This window comes from Myzus persicae, unplaced genomic scaffold (assembly GCF_001856785.1).
Source record: "Myzus persicae strain clone G006 unplaced genomic scaffold, MPER_G0061.0, whole genome shotgun sequence".
Classification (NCBI taxonomy): Eukaryota; Metazoa; Arthropoda; class Insecta; order Hemiptera; family Aphididae; genus Myzus; species Myzus persicae.
The window spans coordinates 39,066-61,736 of NW_019102894.1; the positions used below are offsets into that span (position 1 = coordinate 39,066).

General features: G+C 30.5%; 1 long non-coding RNA gene across 1 annotated transcript in view; it reads right to left on the reverse strand.

The window, feature by feature from the left end:
- Positions 1-2,904: 2,904 nt before the first annotated feature.
- The window catches only part of LOC111033352, a 36,054-nt gene continuing 16,287 nt past the window's right edge, over positions 2,905-22,671 (reverse strand). Inside the window, exon 3 of the long non-coding RNA XR_002604403.1 lies at positions 2,905-3,571. This is a non-coding gene — a long non-coding RNA (uncharacterized LOC111033352). The remainder of the gene's footprint in view (positions 3,572-22,671) is intronic.

Below are 22,671 nucleotides of genomic sequence, written 5' to 3' on the forward strand. Positions count from 1 at the left end.
TTTTAATTTATTTTCAAAATACATAGGTGTGACTTAAGTTACCTACTTGTAATTAAGTTATTGTAAAATATGAACATTGCATTCCTTGTTCAAGTTAATTTTTTTAACTTATCAATTTAAATAGATACTTTTAAATAGCTATACATTACAAAAAAACATAAAAATATTTCTACATACTTCTTAAGTAGTAGAAAGTAGTAAAAATATCATTTTTAAGTTACAATTAAATATCTATCCAATAAACTATAACGACCTGCACAATGCAAAGTGGGTATACAATATAACTAAACAACTTATATGTTTATTAAAAAATAATAATCACTCACTTACTTTGATTTCTAATAGAGTACACAAGGAATTATGTGTGATAAGGTATCTTGTAATAATTGATTTTTATATTATGTACTATGGACTTGAAATAAATGACGAGATACAAACCCATTGAATAAGAAAGAAAAGATAACTACATATATTAGAGGTTCTCTAAGAAACAATATCGGACACGATTGCTAACCAAAAGAAGTAATTTATTTCTCCGAGTTTAATTAAGACGTTAGTCGCTATATGGCTATTATGATATACGTATGTATGCTATATTCTATTGAGTAATATATATTTTTATTCTTGTACAGGAAAATCACAAGAATATTTTTGAAATTTCATAAAATTTCTCATCATATTGTCGTGCGACCAATATACACGCTAAACCTACGCACCTAAAATACGATACCTTTTTAATTTTTCAGAGTTTTTCGCGTACCCACCTACATATAATAATATAATACTACATATTATCATACCATAAGACCGACGAGAAACGCGTGTCTATATGATATTATGTATTACTTGAAACAGGACTTACCTATATGATATAAAACTCGTGCGATCGCGAGGTGGCAGTCAAATATAACTTCCATCAGTTCCATCGATGCCGCTGCTCCTGCTGCTCCTGCTGCTCCTGCTGCAGTAGACGTCGTCGGAATGGTATCGACATGGATACACAAAAACGGAAACATACCGTCCCGACGGCTTATATAGGGCCTCGAAAATTATACAATAACCGTCGCCGTCTTCGCGGACACATAACATTTATATATTACAATATACATTATTATGTTACCCTCGGTCGGCTATATATATATTATGTATATAATAGGGGGTGTACCGTGCTGGAGCGAGCGTTCGACCTATATACGTCTACAATATAATATGTATACACACACATACACGACGCGTACAAAATGTGTGTGTGTGTGTGTGTGTGTGTGTGTGTGTGTGGGCAATAATGTTTATAGTCTCTCACCGTGCGAAATGTTTGTTACCTTTCGGCGGGATGCTGCGGACGAGGTCCGAGACCGGTTCGCCCGGTCCGCGAACGCCCCGACGACTCCCACGGTGCGCCGTCCGCATTGTCCGGGTGTACCCTCCCGCGCGAACGTGTGTCTTCTTCCCACACACGATCGCATACACCCGCCACACTTGCGCAAATTATAATTTATTATTATATATATATGCACGGACGGTCGGTACACGATGCACATTATTGTGATTATGCGAGCGTCGGAATTCACCCCGTCCGAGCCAACCACCCCCTATTAACCGGGCGACGGACCTCGTCTTTTGGCGCGCATTCTCATCGTTGTGTCCGTATGGAAATTTCACGGAGATTTTGCAACCGTCCAAAGGGGGACCGGCGTGGTTCTCCGAGACCTTTAGCGGCGCTCCGCACGTATAACGGATTTCCCGCTTAAATATCATATACATATAGTGTATATATATATAATATATATATATGTATGTAGGTACTTCTACGATACCTATATGCCCATCCATGTACATGAATCAGCGTCTGGTGTGAGCAAGCCGGGCCCACGCGTTTAACGACCAAGATTGTATTATAATATTATAACCGACGGCGGTTGTTTCCACACACGCGTTATACAATAGGCACATATTATCATTATAATTTGTTTTTTATTTAACGATTTTATAAAATCGGGGACTCCATAGTGCAGCCCACCAGCTATTGACCAACGAAAAATGTTTAACGTTAAACGATTTGAATATTTTATGCGCTATTCGAATGTCTTCAGTTCTTCACGATGCGTTCTGTTCAAAGTAAAAAAAATTATATTTTTATTTGTTGACTTTGTTTAGACGAAGTTCAAGACATAATATTAGAATAATGTAAATTGTTTTTTTTTAAATTATTATTAGAAAACAATATGTCATGTAATGTGATCTGGAATTAATTATTCCGATGTTTTTCTTTTTTCCTAATTATTATGTTTTGAACACATTGGAATACGCAATAAAACTTCTCGAAGACGAAATATAATTCTATAAGGCGGAAACACTGTTCAAACCGACAAATTGGACCATTCCAAGAGATTTAGTCTTTATGACGTTTTACTGTACTTACAGAAGTTAAATTTATCGACGTTCCATCGGTCATTTAATGCTTCGACGATTATGAATATTATCAAGTATTTTAAGGTAAAATTGTTAGTTCTGATATTGACCATTAACACTATAAGATTAGGATCAATATATTTTGAATTAATTTGTGTACCTTCCTGCATAGTATTATATATACTTGAAAATAATTTAAGTTTATACTATACGTGCTGGAGTAATATTTAGCGAAAAAAATAATTTCGGAATGGATTAAACTCGATATGCAATGTTTAGTTTTTGAAAGTGTAGGGAGATTGTGTCTCTTCGCGAGATGAGCATCTGAATAGGACAATTAATATTATATTTATTTTATAATTTAATACTCAATTTGAGATAAGCATTACAGTGTCAAAGTTCAATCTTAGAAGAAGCAATCAGCTTCTTTCAGATCTTAAACTAAAAAAAACTAAATACATATTATGTGCTCTTTGGCACAAGAAACGATAGTATTATTTTATTATAATATATACAGTAAATAGTTTTAAAACAACAGTTTAAAGGTACCAATAGAATTACAATTATTTATATAGTACTAAAACTATGAAATTTTTACTGTTATGAAAAATTAAACATATTACCTTATTACAATAATATGTGCGTGTACAATTCGACGGTCACTAAGACTTATTATAAATTAACCTAATATTTAATACAATTAGAAATATTTTAATATTATTTACACCGTTTTAGTGATACAGAAATTTCAGATTCTTACAATAAAAATCAAATTAAATAGTCATTAGGTACAACAATTGATGCGCTTAAATGTTATTCTTAAAACTGCGTGCAGTTTAAAACTTATAATAAAAATACAAACTTATAAAATATGTAATATTTTTGTTAACGGCTGTATAGTAATGTCTCGTAGTAGAGTATTCCCAACTTTCTTTTGAATAATTTCACATAGGTAGTATTATAAATATATTTACATTTTTTAACGGCAGATATAATAGAAAAATAAACTTAAAATAAATCACATAGACATCGTGTGTATATATATGTTTATTGTGTAATTATAATATTACGTTCATACTTATATTGTTGTTTTGCTGCGCCTAAATCCCACTCACGGAATACGAATGATCGATATTGAGGAGTATACAATTTTTAAAACCTGTAACACAAAAATTTCACTATGCAATAATATTTAGATTAAATATGGGTATATTTTTATTGATCTAATACTTCAGCGGCTAAGTCTATTAGTTATCCATATTTTATACAAAGTTAATTTGATTAATATGATACGTCGGTATAAACTATGGAATTGTATATTTAGAAAATTATATAGAATATTTAATTCTGATTCTTTTTATTTTTTGTTTTAATATATTTATATACATTTATTATATGATTATATAAGTATATATATTTTTATGATAACAAACACATTTATCAACACAAGAATCACGTAAACACAACGGGTGGTGGGTACCTACATGTATACGACGATGTCTCATGAATTTCACCAAAACGATAAAACTTGTTATCCAAAACGCTCCGCTATATTGTTGGTCGTGGCGTATAATATGAAAAATAAATATAAAATTACCAACATTTTTTTGTTTTGTTTTAAAAGCGAGTTGTGTTTTACATTTTATATTTTTCGCCCTAGACATCATCCTGCGTGCTATTTTTTTTTTCCGGCGCGCAACAACACGTTGCAGCAGTAGTCATAATATACACGCGTGAGATGTTAATCGAGTAATTTACATGTAGGTACGATGAAATGATTAATATTTATCAGCACCACAATTGCACGTATAGGTACGGTGCGTGCTGTTCGTTTTGTAAGCCTCCCTCCCTTCCACCCCTATTGAAAAAAAAGAATTATAAGCAAAAAAAAAAAACAAACTAAACACGCCGCCGTATACGTATTAATGATCGCACCGCATGGTCAGTATAATGTTCGACGAAAATCCTGTGGAATTATTTATCGAGGGACTTTTGGCGGTTAAGTCCCGTTATCGCCTTATATTTCTGCAGTGTTTACCTTGCCCCAGGATAATCAACAGAATAAGTCTCGACATTATATATATATGGCGATTTGACTGTGTCGCCGAATCGTTTGTTTTTAATTTAATATACGATGATGAACTGGACTAAGCCGATTTGTTATAAATTACCGATAACTTACAATATAGTATTATTGGTAATGTTATATTATGTGAATTTTAATCATTTCTTTTTATGAAACACATTAAAACACGCAGTACCTACCAAGGAGTAATAATGATGGATACAAACTACGCCGAAACGCATTTATTATTTAATAACAATTAATAATTACATATATCAAACTAGGTTTCAATGGATTATATTACAATTTTTTAGTACAATGAATTATCATAGTAAATAATACATTATGGTTCGAAAAACAATTGTTAGTACAGTATTACATCATCGTGTGATGTTCATTTATCATAATCGTAAATTATACGAGCTGATACTATAATAGTGAGACATTAATTGTATTCAAAAATGGTAATGGTCATACTTTTTGAAAGACAGCATACATTTGTATTTGCATAAGATAGTGGACCAACATCTTGTTGTATACTAAGGCCTGCAACTCTATGTCCGTCACTTAAAACATTTTAGGTTATAGGTAACTATAATTAACTTATCGTTCGAAGTTCGATTTTTATACTTAAAAAATATTAATAAAAATACTCTTCTTCAGAGTATAAAGTCAAAAATGTATGCTGTTATTAAAAATTGAAAACTTAAGATTATGATAACCATAAAAAATAGTATAAATTATAAATGTTTCAACATTGTTGCTTTAAGATGATTTCGAATGATCCGTGAAAAACAAGTTGAAACTTTTTGACAAACCTACAATCTTTTTCCCTGTATGTATATGATATATTAGTGTATTATTTTTGATATCTTATTCAGCATAATTATTGTATGTACAGTTTTTTGGTTTGGAATTAAGCGGTCGCATAATGTACAAGAAATATGTAATATTGTGTTTGATTCGAAGTTACATTTTTAAACGCGAGGTAATGTGGTCAGTCAGTCGTGTTTACATATGAGAAATGAACAAAGTTTAGTAGTTTTTTTTTACTCTTTTGAGTTTCGAGATTTATGTCGCGGGGGAGTTAAAAAAAAAATAAACATTAAAATGTTGCCTGATAAATACGAGACGCGGGGGACGAGAAGACCCGACCAACAAAAAAAACTACATTTATATATATATAATAACCCTTCTCCACTCCTCGAGCCCACCAGAATTCCACACGTAATGGCCAAAGTTGTGCAGAGTCGATTTACGTTTGGCGATGCGGTCTGAAGCCCTGCTGGGAATTAATGAATGTCGTTATCTGCCGGGTCCGTGTCTTCGATTTTTCTAAACCCCTCCAAGGCACTTCGCCGACCCTCATTGGCTCGCGGGGGTGGTACAGTCAAATAAAAAAAAAGTAAAATAAAAAAGGGTACATGATTATATGAAACCAAAAAAGGCTTCAGGGAAGCGAAAAAACGCACGAGTGGAAAAAGAGAGCGAAAGAGAAAGGGAGACAGATAAAAAACCCTTTTTGTTGGCTACGAAACAAAACCGACCGGGTTATCTTGAGGCACTTCTGGCAAAATTGAGTGGATCCTTTTTCCATAGGTTTTTTTTTGTTTTGTTTTTCCCCGTTAATTTATATCAGAAGTACAAACCGAATTTCTGGGGACCGACTGGTGCTGTGCTGCGGTATCGACCAAATTAAACAGAATACCGTAAAAAAAAAAAATTGAAATTAAAACGAAACAGGGACGGCAATGCGAATGCAAAGAGAGAATGCCGGCTGACGTGTAATTGAATTATTATTCATAGAGCATTATGCAAATTGCGGGACGCGATGCGGATGTGGAGACGAGTTTCGGGGAAAATGTGAGCTTTATATAAATGGAAGACACGAAGGGTTGAGGGGAAAACTGCTACGGTCATAATATAAGGGTCGCAGAAGAAAGGAAAAATCGAGAGTGGATTTTCGCTCCACGGTCCCGACGACGACACCGCCCCTAATACATATATATATATAATATAAAGTATATGCATATTGCATACGATATAATTATGTTGAGTACCACCCACCCACACACACACGCGCAAAAAGTGTCGTATTTTTCGTTATATATTTTGTATTATTAATTTTAAGGTGCGAGTGTCATTGAAATGAAATAGGTTATTACCTTATATACTCGTACCCATATTATTAGCATAATTCATAATATGTCAAGTCGACTTAATTAAAACCAACGTAGTTATCAGTGGGTAGTTTAAGTCACTCATATATGTATTTTATTGACCTAAACCTAGTGACTTCTTTCTGAAGTTAGCCAAGTCTATAATTAGACAATAGTATCGCTTAATACGCATATTGTTCTAAAATGTGAACTAATTGTGTACTACAAATTTTCAAATAATGAACACAAATACAGTTTTCACGGTTTTAAGTGATTAGCAGGATAGGTAAAGTTAACATGAGCTGGCGTGTATAGGTGTTTATCGCCAGTAAGATGCCTTGTTGATCCTGCAAATAACATATTACAAAGCATAGGAAAAATAAGAAAAAAATAAATAGTTTATTATATTTGTATTTTATTTTATTATTCGATCATCACCGATGTACGACTACGAGTTAGATGTTGAAAAATAATATATATTTTGTTTAGTTATTACGAGAATCTGTTAAAAAATTATATACTCTTCAATTCTATAGACATTTGATTTTATCTTTTTTTATGAAGTAAGAACAATAATTGATGTATTGAGTGTTTATGTAACGAAGCCTCCCGTGCTTTTTTATTTTAGCACTCTTAGGTTTTTTTAGAGTATAATTATAATCTAATTGCGCTTTGTGAACTATTGGTTTGTGCTATAGATGTATACATTATATGGGTACTTAACTGGGTACTTCTTATACCTATAGATTAGTTTAAATATTTTTGTTTTTAAGAAGAAATAGCATTTATTTTTTATTATAATTTCACTGATGGGTGTAAGACAAAATACGATTGAATATAATATACATATTGTTCTCCACTAACACGTAACTTCAGAATTTGAATTTTGGATGAAATCAAAAATGTATTTTACCGGTTGTCGACCATAATCAGAGGAGCTCGCAATGTATAGATACTCTCATTGCAATATTTCTAATATAGCTTTATTAAACATACTCGTTTAGTCGTTTATTGGCTGTATCATATACATGATTCCTCATGAATGCGATTTGCCTATCAATTTATTGATTGGTGTATGTATCATGTGATCTAACCAAATTAAAATAATATTAATTCATTTTAATCTGAAAAAAACTTTTAACGATGTTATCATTTTTACAATTCAATATAGTGTTTGTATAAATGCTGCTTTATTTGAGATGCAAAGCAGCAATTTGGATCTGGTCACCGATACGACGTATCCACCACAGTACGCTGATCAGTTATATTGGATATCTTACGCAACACGTCTATAAGTTGTTTGTAAAAAAATAAAACAGCTTTGAGCGGTAAGAACCTCATATTGGAAACTATGTACATTGCCTAGTCCTAGTAGAGAATCCAAATAGTCGCCAAAGGAACCTTGTAATAATGTTATGATACGTAGAAAACGAAATAAACTTCGATCGTGCAATATCGTTTTTATTTATTCGATATCATCAATGCGAAAAAATTATAATCGTTTGAAAATAGATTAGTTTTATGTTTTTTACTCGATATCGAAAAAGTAAATTCATTTTTGAAAATAATTTTGTTATAACGCTACAATCAACAAGCACCTATTGATGGACCACGTGACAAGCTACTTTAAATATAAGTATTAAATATATTTAAATTTCAAATTGGTTTAGAGTTCTATGAATTTCCTGCATCTAACTCCCTCAAAAACCGAATGCGTGTTTATATATTAATAAAAAACAATATTATTGGAATTTTTGATGTTATGCAGATTTGCTTTTGGTCCTTATAAACTTGTATTTATATAATACACATAAATGTAAAAAAAACTATTATACGAAGATATTACACGCACATTTTATGCCATTCGTGGTATAAACAGATTGACATTTGTGTTAATATTAACTTGAAAGTTACACGGTGTAGGTATATATTAAATTAAAGCATAAATAACAATGCGTTTAATATTTTCGGAAAGTTCAAGTATCTACGAATATTAATTTTTTTGAATTAGAACAAAATAACTAAAATCATAATTTTCTGTTTCAATTTGATTTTCAAACACTCGTAAACAATTATCGTGCGTGTGCATTTTTTTTTTTATCGTTCCAGCAATTGTGAATAATAATAAACCTTGTCTTATACCTATAGGTAATGATTTAAAACTTTGTGTACTCCGAGTTAACGATTATCTCGATTTTGACGGTTTCACACGTATAGCGTCAATGCTCAAATTATTCGGTTTTCTGAAGTTTTCTTCGCCCTGTAGTCACATCAACAACAGCGTTTGGCATTCCAGAAAATGTCAGCTAGGCACGTTGTGTTTACGTCATTACACCAATCACACCGTTTACGCGTTTATACATAACAATATTATATATAGTACATATTACAGCAACAATAATAATATATCCGCCCGTTTTTTATTTTTTGCGATCCACGTCGACAATTACACGAGGGGATTGTCGTACGCGCCTAATATATACACAATGTATACCACCACATAACGCGTGTTGTATTACATAGCTATATATATCACGTGGTACCTACGGGGCCGCCCGGACGACCGTAAAGCACATGCGACGACGATGATATCGTGGTGGGAGGGGGGCGTACGGCGAGGGGGTAGATGCTGCACGGTAGTCGAGTTTTCGGAGTTAAAGAATATATTATAATATGTGTATGCGTATAACGATGTGTGTGCGGTGGCGTAAGACCAGAGGGCATATCATTATAATATTATAATACAACGGCAAATAGGTAGTATACGTATGTACGCGTATATATATTATTACAATACATGTATATCATATTATATACGGTATACCCGACCGAAATTACCATTTCCCAGCTTCGACTTCCCCGTTTCGTCTACACACACATATATATATATAGGTACTATGTACACTTACCCCGCACACGCGCATGCGCATATGCATACAGAGTGATTATTGGAATGCTTGCGAGATTCGCCCCCGCGGCGGTTTTCCTTCGACTGCGCTTTCATTCAAGTTCTGATTTCGGAATTTTCAAGTATAACAGGCATTGACGATCGAGACGATATATTATACTTCCCGGAATCGCTTAGATTTGTGTTTGTCAGTTACCTATATAATATCTGTACGAGTATTATACAGTGACTCGTTACTTTTTATCAACACTGAACAGCTATTTTTTTTTACTGCGGGCAGATGATTTTTTTTACAATGTCGACGTCGGGGATATAAATCAAAAATAAATCCAAACGAGTACATATTGTTTATAGTTTCTGAGTTATCAATAAGCTGTACGCACTACGCAGGTACTAGCTGTATAAGGATGAAAGTTCACGATAGTAGGTTTAAAAGATGTGATGATTAAAATATGACATACTTTAGTCTAAAGATTTGTCAAAATTGTCTTAGTTAATTAATTACAGGACCAAATACAACAATAATATGTTTATTGACGTTAATTATTTATGAAGGGCGATAAAGCGCACAAAACAGTATTGTTTACAGAACAGATCACGAGAACATGCACAATATAGTATTAAATATTCCTGTACATTATAATATAATATAAAATATAATATATAATAATTAGTTATGCGATCAATATTTATCAGTGAAAATGACCTATAGTTCAATTTCTTATTCAAAATTCAAAACATACAAACACCTAAGTTTAAATTTAATATTATTAAAGTTGAAGTTGAAACCATCAAGACTATAATATTATGACAACTGTATATTAAACATTTTATTTCTAACCTTTATCACAATATCAATGCTTATCTTTGCCAAGTTAAATAAAACTCGAGATACACGCTCCTATAATAGGAGTCTATATAATAGGAGTTTTATTATATAAACGCGGTATTTTTTACAAGAATCCCGAGCATTTGGAAAATAAACTCATCTCGTCTTCGTCGTGGCATATGACTTTCGAAAATCGCAAACACCGTCTGAAAGTACAAACTCAAAAATCATAACTCAAAAGGGGTGTGAGAATGACCGGTGAATCACCCTGTATAATGGCGTACGGTGTGTGTGTGTGTGTGTGTGTGTGTGTGTGTGTGTGTGTGTGTGTGTGTAACGCCCTATGGCGGCATGTCGGGGCCGCCGCCGTCGTATATACCACGTGCACACACACGCACTCGGATAAAAACCCATTACAACACGACGGACGAAAACATTTTCCTTTTTCGCGTGCACGCACACATGCGCGCGCGATGTATACGCGTATATGTGATTAATTAAGGGGCTCCGGAGGGGTCTGCTCGCGCTCTGGCAGGGGAGGCGACGGTCGCGAAAGAATTAATCTTTGTTAGCCCAAGTCGGCGGGGGAACCCGTGTGTTTAATCTCTTGGATGAATTTAAGAACCGCACGCAGTTGAAGACCGCAAAAAAGTTGTATTTTATTTTTGTTTTTTATTTTTTCATATATTTTCGCTACGAAAAAATATATATCGTTTATCTTTTTTTTTTTTTGGTTAGTCCTTCTCTGCTCCTCCTATATACCGCCCGGACCGGCTTAATTACTTTTTTTTTGTTTTTAAAGTTGCTGGCAACGAAATATTATAAATTTTCCCACTCACTCACTCACATTCTCTCGCTCTCTCTGCACTATTTCGCTCTTTCGGTCAAGTCTCCATGGCCGGTCTCTGTGGACACATACTCTCGAAAGTGTTGCAGCACAAGTGGCGAATATATTATCAATTTTTCGAGTTACCCAAACACCGCATATATAATATAGTACTATACATATGTATAAATATGAGTATATATATATATGAGTATACTCATACATAGGTATAATATTTCTGCGTTTATGTTTGTACTGCGTTTATGACGACTTATTAATTTATGTAATAAAATATATTACCTACTATCGCCAAGTTAACATAGCAACTAAATAATTTGTATCGCATATAATAATATGATACAACGTGCGTAGTAATATATGGAAATATTATATTATAATAGTTACATATGTGCAACTACTGTACCTAATTTCGTTTATGTACCGGTAAAACGCATATTCGTAATATCATAATATACATGTACACAAATATACAAGTATATAATTATTAACTTTCAATTTTTTGAGAAATTATAGTATGTATTTAGAGCAATAAAATAATGTGACAATAATCAACTGAAAACTCATAAGAATACATAATATAAGGCGAGTAAGATAATACAGAAGGTTCAAGAAATATCAAAATAACATTACATAGAATTATCGCAACCTTGTATTTTACATATAGGTATATATTTTATCTGCAGATTAAAATATTATACGATTTTAACATTTTAAAAAATGTCTCAACAATTTATGTTTTAAAAAAGAAAAAGTATGTATGAACTGTGCAAACACCAAACACCAAACGTAGCTTACATTAATTCACTTAATAACTGTACAATTATATAATAAAAATTATTATTTTTATATGTGTGACTCAAATGAAAAGGAAACTTTTATAAGACTGTGTAGCCGCAGTCGGCTTTAATATGGATTGTTGAAGTATATTAAAACGCCTTTACGGCAGGAAGGCAGGCTACCCAAATTGCTGCACTACCAACCAAAAAAGAAGAGGGGATGATATAATTAATATAGTATGTATGTGTGTGTGTGTGTGTGTGTAACGCCCTATGGCGGCCTGTCGGGGCCGCCGCCGTCGTATATACCACGTGCACACACACGCACTCGGATAAAAACCCATTACAACACGACGGACGAAAACATTTTCCTTTTTCNTTACATTAATTCACTTAATAACTGTACAATTATATAATAAAAATTATTATTTTTATATGTGTGACTCAAATGAAAAGGAAACTTTTATAAGACTGCTTAAATATAAATACGAGATGCGACGTTGAAATTTATTTAACGTTAGTACGCATATGATTTATTTTCTCCATTTTTTATTTATTATTTTTATGTTTAAAAGAAGATGGTTAATTCTGTTTTTGTTTGTTTTGATCTCCAGAGATTACTAGCTAGTTGTCAATTTTTATAGTGCATTGTTGTTTTTCATGAATTATTCAACAAGATAAAATACATAGGTAACTAAAAATGACATATCATCAACTCGTACAAATAACAACACAATAATATGTTAACAAATCATATAAGTATTTTAAATCAAAGTTATACAAATATAATATAGTAGGTACGAATAATTCGTCTGGCTTTTGTAACATTCTAACTTTTAATTTGTGTTATAAAAATTTTTGATGTATAAGGTGTCCCACGGAGTATTAACTTTTAAAATAATATTGTAATGGCGGTACAAATAATATTTGCCTATTAAGTACATTAATTCGAGTATTCAACAGTCCATTAATTAAGCGTCCTTAATGATAAAATAAAACAAATCGTGGTACCACCATAAATATCCAACTTTTATAAAACAAAATTAGTTGAATTAAAAACATATTTCTATGTATATATATTTCACATCATACCATCACAAATAGTCGTATCATAATATCAGTGTATAATAAATAAATAAATAAATAAATAAATAAATAAATAAATGTGTGCAGTGGTCAATCATCTATAAGTATATACTTGGAGATGAGGAACACCAAGTATTCGTGTAAATTATCGTTGATAATTTCCTAGAATTAAAATGTTTTTTTCATTTATCTGATATTTTACTAGTGGTACCATACCACCATTACTACACGTTATGTGATGATTAACAAAACATTACGATCCGACTTCATGAATATAAAAACTAAAAACTCGATGTTCACCACATAAGAGGACGAAAACAAATATTTTATTGTAATCTTCAATTTTCTAACATATGGTAAAGTATATCGTTTTCTGTTATTTAGTCTAATCCAAACATAATATTATGTATCATATATTGGTGAGGGAGAGGGGAATCTTGGATCAATAGGAGGGATGGATCAGGACTGCTAGATTCCGGGGAACTTTTATTGTATATATTTCAACAAAATGTATAATTTAGATTAATTTCGTTTAGATAATAAAAAAAAATGTTAATACATTGAACTCGATAAAATAATTTGTGAAAATTATAGAGATTATTACTTTCTATATAAATATAGGTATCTGATAAAATGTTACGGTAAAAACGTTGTGGAGCGGTACCTAGATTAATATTATATCTATTGGAAAAATCAAAAGCACTAAAACTTTAGAATTTTAGATGATAATATTATACTAATTACTAAAACACACACATATATAACTATGATTTCTTGATTATATGGTCAATATTTTGGTGATGTGATGAAGTTAAAAATAAAATGTTTTGTTTTTTTACTGTTTCAATTTCAAATTTCAATTTATAATAAATTATATGTGTACCCATCACGGTATCATCGTGGTAACTATACAGAATACCTACTCAATGATATCAATATTAATTATTTAATTATTATTGTATATTATTTTTGACATATTCTATAAGATTTATAATTTGTAGGTATTACGTAAGTAAATTATCTGTTGAAATGTCTACATTTTGTCTTTTAATCCCGTTTTAAAAAAAGTTACCCAACTTCATAATATAATGCTTTAAAATGTCTGCATATTTCGTTGTGTTTCGATTGTTTTTGAAAAAATGTTTTCATGAAAACGGTCCAACTGCATAATTTTAGACATAGTTTTACGATAAGTTACAATAATCAATTTATTCTGATGTGTCTGCATTATCTTTTAAGCCTACAGTTTTGGTTTCGCTGTAATTTGTACGTGATCGAGATTAACGCCCACACAGGATTTGGTTCGGTTGACTCTGCAAGTAGGGTGGTTGGGTTAATAACAAAAATTCAAGTCAAATTCGTAATAATTATTATCGCTAAACCGAAATATAGTAATAATTTAACAGAAAATAAAAATAATATTATAATTTTGATTGAATCCAAGATATAATATTAATATTTTAATATTATGATGGACTATCGTCATCTGATTACTTTATTTGTATTTTCATCATCACCCGACAATGTGCGCATTTGGTGTGTGTACTTGTATTTTTGAGATAGATAAATAATTTGGAATATTAATTTTTTTGTTCCTGTGTTTATCATCGGTTTCCATTTGCAGCTAACATTAGCCTCGGCCAACAGATCGCGCTAGTTCTGTTGTTCAACCACACCGTAAAATTAAATTCTTTGTGAAACAATAACATAACGACCGACGCGACGAACTTGTTCGAACTTTCTCTGTATTAGCAACATTTTAGAAAAATATTAATAAGTTCAAAATAATTATTTATTATTGCACGACAATATTAATTTGTATGACTACCTCTCATTGATGAATATAAACCTTTACTAGGATTTCTAAATAAAGCGTTAAAAAATTATAATGTTTAATGTGTTGCCTATACAGTCCTCCTTTTCATTAATAACATTATTTAAATTTATTCTTATTATTTATATAAATGCTACTACTGGGTAACTCCTTAGATGAAACCATTCATGTCCAAAATAAAATAATTACTTCAAATATGCGTACTTTAAAAAAAAAAAATACATTCTAGGTATGTTTTACATTAAAAATTTAAAAAAATATATATATTAATTATTTTAAATCTGTGGTAGGCATAAAAACGAAAATAATTTAAAAAATTAAAATCATTATAATAACGATTAATTTTCGAAAATCTTTTAAAGACTTTTAAGGGTGCCTACGCGATTTTAGTACTTTTTTTTGAAATTTGAAGACTTTATGCAGGTCAGATTGGACTCTAATTTTTAGAAGATGTTAGAAACGTCACAAATTTTTCGGTATTCAGTGTTTATTGTACCCATAGACTTTAATGTACTAATAGACGGAGTATGCCTTGCCTGGCCAGCGGGGCTTGTTGGTGTGGTCATGGCAATTCGTGTTACATATAATATGTGTTAAATATGTTATATACATTTAAACAGTGAATCGTATTATTTATTGCGCATGTGTGGTGAATGATAATACTGCCTAGATCAGGACCGTCCTCGTAGACGCCGGAACTACGACCACGTTCCGTCTATTAGTATAAGGTCTATGATTGTACCTAACAATAAAATATAGTTAGAAGGTACGTATTTATATTTTATACACACTCCGCAGTATACATTATTAAAGCAATTGTGAAATTCAAATATTATTGTTATAAATTCAATTTTTTGATTATGATTTATTATTATTTGAGAAATTCAGTTCCTGGTTAATAGTTTATAACGATAGTCGTTTAGTTTGATAGTTAAAATATGTATGGTCGAGGAGTAAGTAAGGTTGTAAAAATTCTCAACTTTCTCTAAAACGTTTTCAACGTAAAAACTAATTTAAATTCTACATACTATGTAAGGATCGAATCATTGAACGATAAAGTATAAATTATTTTTAAAATAAATATAAAAGTATTTAGTAGGTAGGTATGTCATAATAGGTTATAGGTATTCACTCTGATCAGTGAATCAATGACTACATATTAATACCAGTGTCCAGTGCATATTAAACAGATCATGTTTTATACATTTTTAATGAGTACTTTAAAAAAAATCAATTTTGACCCCATTACTATTATTTACAGATAATTATTTTTTGTAATACTATATCATCATAGCGTTGTAGAATAATGTACATAATACTTGTATGTACTCTTTAAACTGTATATTTATGACTACTAAATTAAATATTTATTTTAAAAACATAATATAAAATAATGTCCAGCTTTATTGATGACTCCAAATCATTAATAATCCACTCAATTCCCATCTTAAATCAAGTTATTTAAAATGTCTAAACTAATAAAAATGACAAATCGTAACTCACTGTGAACCAATTATCTTCTTCTTCTGCAAAGGGTGCTTTACAGTGCTTAAAAACATGGCAATTTACTACAGTCCGTTTGGGCAATAATTGTCATTAATTATTATCTTTTATAACTGATCATCATAGGTGACTTCTTAATCAAGCTATTCTTAAACCGAATAATTTATTGTGATCATTTTCAAACTATGTCTTATCTTATAAGTTATAATAGTAAATAACAAAAAATAATAATTTATCTAAATGCAATTTATTGATTAATAGATACATTTGTGTGTAATTGATGAGTATATATGAAAACCTTGAATATTATAATAATATTGTCTTATGTCTTATTAATTTTTCATTTTTTAATAGTGATTCTAAAATAAATAGAATAAATGATTCAAATTAAGATTCCATGTATTAAAAATATGTTAACTATTAACTATTAAGGTTGGGTCTTACACGATTTTCAGAATTCACATCAAAATAGGTTCTTGTGGAATTATTTTGAAACGAAAATATTGCTTTTTAGTTTTTACCTCTCAAATACATTTGTTCAATCCACCTTAAGTTTAGTGTTGTCAACGACGTGTGTTTACTTTAAAACTTTATACTAAATATTTACAAGCCACGTCGTCAATCGCTATATGGTTAATTATTAAGTTAATTTGAATATTTTTGGACATGAATACAATAGCTAACTTTGTACACCCTGCACGGATAAGTATAATATAATACAGTAGACTGTAGAACTCAACATAACTTATCGATTATTATTGACAGTCAATATTGTCGCATGTTGTGAGCATTTCTCTAACCAAATCAACTATCTAATGAACGTCATCCATCGAACACAGAGTTGACCACACAATACAGAAGTGTAGTTTGTTCCGCAAATAACAGTACTAAACTAAATCATTCACACGTATAAGAACGACTCGTATACACTTTTACAATTTCATAATATTAAAAAATAAATAAATATTTAACACGTAGTATTGTATTTGTTACGATATGCGTACCTGTACTTTGATATATTATTTTAATTTATACCTAATCGAATTGCCTATACATGATGATTCGCTAAGCATGCACACATTTTTCATTTAACAATACAATTCTGAATATTGAATTTTTATGTACACAAATTATAAGGACCATAATTTCAATTATTTCAATTTTTATATCACTTTGGGATTGTCCCGTGAAACTACTTTTTTCAAATAAGAATCAACTTTTTTTGGACTGTAAATTATTCATCAGATGATCTCTTAGTAAATGTTGATGTAGGTATTTAAATAAAAATTATTCAAACGTGCTACTGAGTTCTTAAACTGAATTCACTAAAAACGATACTTATTTTCCTTGAAATGTTTTTACAATAATTCAAAATAGATTTAATATTAAATCTTGTATTTACTCAGGCAAATGTTTGACGATTATTGTAAAATGTTGATGGATTAATATCAATTACTTTAATTTTTAAATCATCATAGTCCCTATATCTTCCAAATCTATTACCATGGACCAATTATTCTTGCAACTCCGATAATTTTAAATACATGAAAAACCATTCATTCAAATTCCAATTTAGATACATCAACATTTTGAAAAAAGTCATCCGGTTTACAATTTATTTATATGAGATTTTTCCAATATGAATTTAGGTGATCCAGGTGAAAAAATATTGTGTAGCCATAGAACTACTCTTTAAACACACTCTTAAAATTTTATAAAAATCTATGTATTTAAATGGATCTACCTATTTTTAAAAATTCCATAAATATCAATGAAATCTTATAATTTAAATTAAAGGAAATTAATCCCTTTATACATTTTAGATATTATTATGTTCGTATATAGCATAAGTATGGCCGATGTGTACATGATATTATTATACACCATGAAAATTGTTATTATATTGTTATATTATATTGCTGAGATCATAATATCAAATTTATTGTATACATTATTATTTATGATATTGATACAAACATACAGTTTTAGTTTTCCTATAAACATCATAAAGGTTTTAAAAATTTTTTTTTCGATTATTTAAAATTTCCCTGGCATTATACAACTCAGACTTAATGTTTACGAAACTACAATTTTTACGTTTGAAAAATAGGTAATAACAACAAAAATAGGTACAACAAGTGTAGCTGCAGGTAGGTACATAATATATCCGTTGTATCCATATTATATATGAAATATATAAACGATTGTTTTGTATTTTAGTAGAGCGTTTAAACAGTGAGTTTTTTTGTGATATTATAATATAATAAAAATCAAACAACTTGATTATAAAAGTTACAATATATACATATAAGGTTTAATACTGTTCAAAAAATAAAATTTGCATGATAATTATTGTGCTGATAGAAAGCCCCTGCAGCTTGTAAACATACCTTTTGTAGTGTTTTGACAAATAAATATGGTTGTATATATATATTAATAAATATTATGGTATTTGAATATTTGTTGTGTTTGTTCATGCGGCTTTCGGATTAAAAATCCGAACTTATTTTGCTGAATAAATTAAAACTTGAAATCATATAGATACACCTAAAACGGTTCTCATGTTGAGGTATACCTATTACAAGTTTAAAAGACTTTATAAATATTAAATATACTTCAGTTATTAACAGTATATTTTATTACTAATAATTTTTAATGTTTTTTTTTAATAATAAAGTTACAATGTTAAATTGAATATAGTACCTAGCAAGTTACATACAAATTTGAATTTTTAATCGTCTTTATAATAATGACCTGCAGTATAATACATTAATATGTACCTATATCCTAGGTATAATCCTTCTGTTTATTGTGATGTGAAAATAATTAATTTATATTTATTGACAAATTATACATAGTTTTTGCTTGAAATTATATTAAATACTATATTTTATCCAATACCACCATTATTATTATATTGTGTTCTAATATATTATGACGCATTTTGGATCGGCATGGTTGAAAAATAAACTATATAATATTACCTACCTATGTAATAAATTTAAATATGAAGCTGGTAAAAATTTCAAAATAGGGGAATGAAAAGAATCGATTATCAATCTTAAGAAACCGAATTATTTTATAAATTGCAGGTACCTATTTGCATCTGTTGAGTCTGCAGTATTGCGCATTTGCATATAGGTACAATGTATAATATATTGTTATAACTTATAATACAACGATTAGAAAGTACAAGATATCAAATATATTTTTACAAATGTAAGAACAAATATAATTACTTATAATCATGAGAAAATGTAAGTAAGTACCTACCTATGTTTGTTAATGTTAAAAAAAAATCTGCTGATCAGTAGTTGCGAGCATGTTATTGCAATGGATGTGCTATATAATGTTATATCTGAATTCAATGATAAATCATTGGATATTAAAAATAATTCCGAGCGGAGACGTTGTGTCAACTTAGCATACTTGTGTCAATAATCAAATTTTTTTTGGGGTTTTTCTCGACGTTTTTGAAAACTCCTATTTTTCCACTTTGATCCTGTCAAAAGTACCAACTAGATCCACTTTTTTATCAGAAAAGATGTTGATGTCGAAAATTGGAGCATTTTTACTATATACCAAATATAGATGACTGACAGGAAATGCCACACATCATTGTATACAGGTACAATTATACACTCATTCGCTAATTTAACTTAATTTACTAATAAGTAACTAAGGGGCTTGGCAGTATGATGGTGGATAGAGACGATTTGTTTACTTCTCATGCCCCAATATTGCAACTCATGAATTATTTTGTATTTTTCAAATGAATTCGTATTATAATATGAATAAAACAATATTCGCCAAAAAAGTTAATTAGTATTTTGCGTGCATATTCTGTGGGTGGCGTGGCGATATATTATTACGTACAGAGCCAAACTATGCACACGTTTTGTTGGCGCAATAATCGGCAAATACAACAACGCTTTGGGCTATTATTAAATTACATTTCGGGATTATTAATTTAATTTAGCAAAAGTTCTCTGTTAGCCGTTCGTGCCGATTCCTCGCCCGACGCACCGTCGTCATCACGCGGAGCGAACCGCTGCGCGATACACAAATTGTCTACATTTTATAATATACTGCACCCCACAGCAGCGCCCATCCACCCTGTCCAGTCTTAACGTCCACACCGTACAAGTGACATGAAATTGTTCGTACGATGCCAACATTTGTCCACGGCAAACATTATACTATAAAATGTACCTACGGTAAAATGGTAAATCACTATACTTTTGACGATACTTAGTTAGGTATCTATATTCACTCTCTCATTTCTCACAGATGATTTAAGAAAAGAAAAATTACAAAAACTAAATATTTTAACGGTGAGTCTGGAAGTAGAACATTTTTCCACAGTAAACAGATAAGAATGATGACCAAAAATAAGGAATATTATTAATAGGACTACTGACTAAAATAATTAAATTATGTTATTGACACAATAATTTTTTTTCCTAAAAACCATTCATAACAAAAACTACAGGCTACTGGTTAGGTATCATGCCGCATTAGCCATTGTCGTGAAGGTTTTTTAAGAATCTATTTAAATTATACAATTAAATCACACAAGATTTTTTTTTAAATATTATATGTAATACCTATTATATTATTATTTATATGCACAAGTCATTGTTACACACATTTGATTTGTTCACAATGTTTTCATCCGTTATTCGCATCTACAAACCATAAAACTAAAAACGTTTTGTAATCTTAATTACTATCGATATTATAAATTACACATTAACACTAATATAATTGTATGACGATCTATTGAAATTTGAAATCACGATTCATTAAATTCCTAAAATAATAATAATAATGATAAAATACCGATGAATAACTAATTAAAACAGACAATATCAATCTAATATAGGTATTTAAAATAGTTGATATTAAATTTAAATAACTATATATATATATATTTATGTACATTACAACAAGGTGTTGATATGTCTTAACCTGTAACTATATAGTTTCATAGGGAGGAAAAATGCCACTCTGCTTGTATTATAGATTATTACCTACTTGTTATTATTAATTATCGTCATAGTACCGTCTATAGTTTATCCCGAAGCTATATATTCTTATCACATTTAGGCCTACAGAGCGGAATAATAAGTTAACGGTGAAGGGAACTTTCGGTAGCGTGTAATGTGCGTATTATAGCCTATGCCCTATATTATTAATTATTATACATGGGCTATAATGTGTTTATACATAATACATGTACCTGCATAACATAATATATCTTATATATACGGAACAAGCGGTTTATGTTATGTGCACCAGTGACGGAGATCCGATTAACGATAAATAATTGAATCGTTTTCGAGTTTTGGTCTCGTTATTATGGGCATGCGCGCACATGTAATAAGAGATATTTACGGGTGACGAACGTATAGCATCATATACGTGTATACACAGTACGTATCTAGAGGTTTTGATCAATTAAATAACATTTTTTTCTTTTTCTTATACTTTGACAAACAGCATTCTGTTGTATAAACTACAAGGTATAGGTAATCGCATATTAATGCGTATATCCAGAGTATAAGGGAACGATGAGGTTGTATAGTTAACTAGTATCGAGTGACACCTACTACTGGTTTATAAATTCTAACGATTTCAAAGAGCAATGTTTTCAAATCTTCCAGATAACACCCAAGCTTAGACTTACATTATATGTGACTCATATTGCGTGTATATCTACTGTGTAAACGTAGTCTGCTGACGTGGTGTATGCATAATACATAGGTAAGCGTAAACTGGTACAAAGTTTTGATAAAAAAACAATGCCATCATTCAACTGTACATTGAATACTATTTTCCCAAACAGAATATTATAAGGAGCAGGTGATAATATTTTTGTAATATTTTAGGAGCATCATCATCATTTTCAAATGTTATCTGTATTGTTCTTCGTGAATACGGAGAACGTGTCGAGAGAACGTCAAGATAAATAAAAATGCACCTATTGTGCATCAAAGACGCGTCCAGAAAGTTAAATTTTTATATTCTATCTAAATGTTATGCCATTTCCGCTTCGATCCGCCGTTGTTTTTTTTTGCACACGACAATATTGTGACCCAACATGTATAATAATCATACAATACCCGAGTGAGATAAATAGATGATTTATACTTTTCCGTGGGTGAGGTAGGTACTATTACTGTTCGAAAAATCGTTATTTATAAAATAATCAAAATATCGTTATCCATGAAGAATTTTAATTATCGCAAA